Below are 5,715 nucleotides of genomic sequence, written 5' to 3'. Positions count from 1 at the left end.
CACACACAAATAAATTTAAATAAAAAATAAAATTTTCCAAATTTTCCTGTGCCATCCATTTTATATAAGTTCCCCTTCATCCAGATCTCACAGTTCTGTGAACTTGATTCCATTATTTTCTTTATTTTGGGGGAAATGTTGAGGTGGTGTTGGGAGATAAATTTTACTTTGTTTCTCTTTGCTTTGATGTATGGCTCCAGCACTTACTGTGTCATCTTGAGCAAGTTCTTATCTTTACGTACTCAAAATTTCTTAGTAATGAAATCAGACAACACTTGTAATACCTGACAGTATTATCACTGATGGCAAAATTAGATAAAATGATCACACTACTAGGGAAAATGCCTGACACACAAAATGCTTAGGAGATATTTGATAACAGAAAACGTAGTTAACATTTCCATTAACAAATCCAACAAGACTAGGAGTTGGGTCCATTTCATCTAAAATAGCACATCTGCAGGCAAGGACGATAGCTTGGTGCCTAAGAGCCTTCCTGGCAAGCTCGAGGAACCATACTGATCCCTGGTACCACATACTGTTCTGCTCTGCCCTGGCACGCTGAGTTGGCACCGAGTCCAGGAGTGATGGCATATGGATGTAATCCCAGAGGTGGGCAGGCTTAGACAAGAGGATCACTATGAGCCAGAGCTGTGTAGGAAGACTGATACCAAATGCATAAATAAATAAAAAAGAATTTTTAAAATAATGAAATCTCACATTCTCAATCTCTGTTCAAGGTTCTTACTGAACAGGTCATAAACCTAAATCGGATGATTCCTCAGGCCTCTGAAAGGTTATTACTATTGGAAGAACTCAGGATGGTTCCCCCTCCACTTTAAATGAGAAAGGAGCTTATTGACCATGTCTATATCAATTTTTTTGGAAAAATGACTATTCACATTAGGTTGTCTTTTTAATAATTTGGTGTAAGAATACTTTGTATATTTTGGATTCCAATCCTTATCAAATACATCATTTACAATATTTTCTAGCATTCTGTGGGTTGTATTTTTTATTTTCCTAAAGGTATTTATTTACAACACAAAAGTTTTTAATTCTTACGTAGTTCCAGATTATCTTTTTTTTTGTCTTCTGTGCTTTGTTAGTCTAAGACCCATTGTACAACCCAAAGTCATGTTTTTTTTATCCTTTTTACTGTTTTAAAGAACATTTAAAAATAGTAAAAAAAAAAAAACCAGATTTTCACTGAATGAAATGATAAGAATTCAACAATGGTTGTTATATTACCTATTGTTGTCTTCAATTAATTATGGTTACCAGATATAACCATGCAAACTTGGTCAAAAATTATAAAAAATTAACAAGGAGAGAGGAAAACATTTGAATATTAGCTGCTTCTTTCAATAGACCAACAGAAATCAGCAGTACAATTATCTAAGCCATACGATGTATTTCTTTTTTTTCTTTTTTCTTTCTTTTCTCCTCTCCCTAAACCCAGTACTTTCTTCCCATTGAACGGTTTCTTTCCCTTTCACCATATCTATTATAACATTCAGATTTTATTTACTCTTTCATGTTCTTACACTAGAGAGACAATACAATGTTTGCACATGTGGGGCTGGGTGTGTTTCCAAAAGAACTGAAAATATCATACATAACATAGATGTGCACCTATGTTTGTAGCAACACAATTTGTCATAACTAAATCTTAGAGATAGCCTAAATGCTCATTGCCTGAGGAATGGATAAAAAAGAGATGGTATTTTTACAAAATGGCATATTACTCAGCTATTAAAAAGATAAAGTCAAGGCTTTTATAAGTAAGTGGATGCAACTAGAGACCATACTCATAAATGAAATAAATTTTAGTCATAATTTTCTCAGAAGATTGTTAGCTGGTATATTTATGTCTAAAATACATTTTGATTTAACTGTCTGCATGCCACGAACCCTAGGCCCAAATTGATTGTTCTGTATGTAAAGTTACAATTATCTCAGCACAATTTTTTAAAAGACTGTTCTCACTATGCCTTCCAGATAGCTCAGGGGATTAAAGCATCTGCTCAGGCAGAAGCAGGGACCAGGATGTGATCCCTGGCATGCCGTGCCCACCTTGCCTTCAGGGCGCATTGAGACTGGGCAACACGCACCTGTAATCCCAGCGCTTGGGAGGCTAAACACAGGAGGATCATTATGAGTCCAATCTGAGTAGTGAGACCCTGTAAACCCTGTACTAAATACTTAAAAGAAAAAAAAAAAGACTGTTCTCGCTTTTTTTCTCAGGATGGTGGACCCTGGGTAACGTCGCCGTTACTCTGTGGAGACAACTGTTGATATTGGCGAAGTCGAAGTTAGGACTGGAGGCAATTTGCTGTCTTCAGTCAAGTTGAGGGTATAAAAATGTAGAGCAATAAGACCTTAGAGAAGCAGAACCAGACTCCAAGGAAGCATCATCAGCATCACCACTAGCAGCAGCCGCTGCAAATGGGCAACAGGCCAGTAGCCAAAACGAAGGTTTGACTATTGACCTGAAGAATTTTAGGAAACCAGGAGAGAAGACATTTACCTAACATAGCCGCCTCTTTGTGGGCAACCTTCCCCCTGATATCATTGAGGAGGAAATGAGGAAACTATTTGAGAAATATGGGAAAGCTGGAGAAGTTTTCGTTCATACGAATAAAGGCTTTAGTTTTATCTGCTTGGAAACACAAACCCTTGTAGAGATTGCCAAAGTGGAACTGGATAATACGCCTATCCGTGAAAAACAACTGCGCATGCGCTCTGCCTGCCATAGTGCATCCCTTACAGTCCGAAACCTTCCTCAGTACGTGTCCAATGAACTACTGGAAGAAGCCTTTCCTGTGTTTGGCCGGGTGGAAAGGGCTGTAGTCATTGTGGACGCTCGAGAAAGACCCTCAGGAAAAGGCATTTTGAGTTCTCAGGGAAGACAGCTGCACGGAAAGTTCTGGACAGATGCAGTGAAAGGTCTTTCCTGCTAACCACATTTCTTTGGCCTGTGACTATGGAGCCTGTGGACCAGTTAGATGATGAAGAAAGACTTCCAGAAAAGCTTGTTATAAATAACCAGCAATTTCACAAGGAGTGAGAGCAGCCACCTCAATTTGCACAGCTTGGCTCCTTTGTATAGGAATATGCCACGCACTTGAAGGCACTTATTGAGATGCGGAAGCAGCAGCAGGATTAAGTGGACCACAACATCAAGGAAGCCCATGAGAAGCTGGAGATGGAGATGGAGGCTGCTCACCATGAGCACCAGGTTATGCTGATGAGGCAGGATTTGATGAGACGCTAAGAACTTTGGAGAATGGAAGAGCTTCATAACCAAGAGGTCCAAAAACAAAAGCAACTGGAGCTCAGGCAAGAAGAGGAGAGTAGGCACCGAGAAGAGGAAATGTGGCGGCAACAAGAAGTGATGATGCGGCAACAGCAGGAAGGGTTCAAAGGAACTTTCCCTGATGCACGAGAACATGAGATACGGATGGGTCAGATGGCTATGGAAGGTGCTATGGGCATAAGCAACAGGGGCACCATGCCCCCTGCTCCGGTGCCAGCTGGTACCCCAGCTCCTCCAGGACCTGCCCCTGTGATGCCTGATGGAAAGTTGGGATTGATGCCACCAACAAGTGAACACTTTGGCAAGGCTGCTACGATGGAAGGAATTGGGGCAATTGGTGGAACACCCCCTGCTTTCAACCATGCAGCTCCTGGAGCTGAATATGCTCCAAACAAATGTCACTGATACTAATAAAGCTGCAGTGTCTAGTTTCCTGAAACCCATAAAAGAAGGAACCCTGTAGGACTACACAGAATTCTACCTTAAAAAAGGGTTAGAGATTGCACCCAATAGTGAGGTTTTCCCTACATATACTACTCTAATGGAGTATGCTGAGGGCAGAGGGCAAGGGAGGAGTGATATTTAACAAATTCTGTGTGATTTGTTTAATTGGTTCTGTGTGATGCATTCCCGAAATTTCTAATATAATGAATTATTGAAGGCTTGGGTGAACCATGACAGGATGAATCCTTAGAGTCCCATTGATCTTGAGCATTCCAGGGGTTTTTTGGTCCACTGTGTTTTATTTGCTTTCTACAGCTCTCATGCCCAGAGACACTGCCATGTACACCACAAAAATCAAACATCTCCCAGTGACCTTAGCCCCATTGCTCATTTGCTCCCAGGTGAGAGTTCAGGCAAATGTCCACAGAGGCGACACACAGCATAGGTATGCTTCTGTTCTATCCCATAGATTACCCTTTCATGTACTAAAGACATTTTCTCTTAGAGATTTTCATTTTAGTATAACTTTTTAAAAAAATCTTGTGTTAACTTGTCTCCATCTTTCTCTTGGTAAGGACATTCAAGAAATGACATTTTTGTGTTTATGTTGCTGTTCACAGCTTTTCTTGATAGGCTTAGAGTACGATCTTGGGAATAGGGTTGCTGTATGCTGAAGTTCTGACAGCAGCTCTTAGCCTTGCCTATCTTAGATAATTATGCTGTGAATTTTTCATTGGTGCACCATGTTTGATTTATCCCTGATACCTTAAATTTGGAGTTTTTCTGAGAAATGGAACAGTAATACAGCATCAACTTATTAAAGTACATTTTAAACCTTTAAAAAAAAAGACTAATCTCTTTCATGATGAACTGTTTTGGCACTCATAAAATCAGCTGATCATAAATGTAAGAGTTTATTTCTGGATTCTCAGTTCCATTCTATTAAGCTATTTATTTGTTCTTAGGATTTTTTTAAATTTTAAAGCAAATTTTATAACAATAAAAATGACAAGATGACAGGAAATTAACAATGGTTATTATATTGCACATTGTTATCTTCAAAGTAGTTGGTCAGATCACCAGATAGAGGCACGTAAAACTGATCAAGCAATATAAACACTAACTGTTCCTTTTATACAACTAATAGAAATTAGTAGTAGGATTATCTTAGCCATTTTTTATATATTCCTCCTATACATTCCTTCCTTCTTTCCTCATTTCCCCCATCCCAGTTGTTCTTTCCTTTCTGAGTAGGATGTGTTGATGTTGTTTTGTAGCAACTTTTCAAAATAAGAAATGTGAACTGTACAACCTGGTGCCTTTTCAAGATTCTTTTGCATATCCTGAGTTCTGTGCACTGACATATGAATTATAAAATCACTTTGTTGATCTCTGAAGAAAAACAACCAGTCAGTATTTTAATAAAAATTGTGTTGAGTGTGCAGCTAAACTTTGAAAATATTCTGATCTAAGACATAAAATATCTTTTGAGTCAAGCATATAAAATATCTTTCCACTTATTGAGATCTTTGTCAACCTCATTCAAAAATATTTTAACTTTTTACTTGTTTTATTAAAACTACACTTAAAGTATTGCATTCTTTTTAAGTACTATTATGCATGGGACTGTTTCCTGAAGTTCATTTTCTGGACTGCTCATTACTAATATATAAAATTGCAATGGAATGTGTACAGTGATCTTATATCCTTACCTGTTTCTAAACTTGATAATTGGCTCTAATAATTTCCCTATAATTTTCTCTAAGATCTTCAGGCATGTAATCAGCAAACAGAGGTAGTTTTAACTCTTCCTTTCCTATCAAAATATATTTTATTTATTTTCCAGACACCATTCTTTCTTTTTTCCATTTATGTATTTGGCACAGGGTCTCACTATGCAGCTCAGATGCATAGTGATCCTTCTGTTTTCAGCCTCCCCAGCACTGGGATTA

General features: G+C 38.3%; 1 pseudogene; it reads left to right on the top strand.

Annotated features, from left to right (window-relative positions):
* Positions 1-2,364: 2,364 nt before the first annotated feature.
* Positions 2,365-3,724, top strand: LOC101575920 (annotated as a pseudogene).
* Positions 3,725-5,715: the final 1,991 nt, after the last annotated feature.

Source organism: Octodon degus, unplaced genomic scaffold (assembly GCF_000260255.1).
Source record: "Octodon degus isolate 3935 unplaced genomic scaffold, OctDeg1.0 scaffold00191, whole genome shotgun sequence".
NCBI classification, from domain to species: Eukaryota; Metazoa; Chordata; class Mammalia; order Rodentia; family Octodontidae; genus Octodon; species Octodon degus.
Note: the sequence above shows the minus strand (reverse complement) of the source record. Positions and strands in the feature narration are given on the sequence as shown.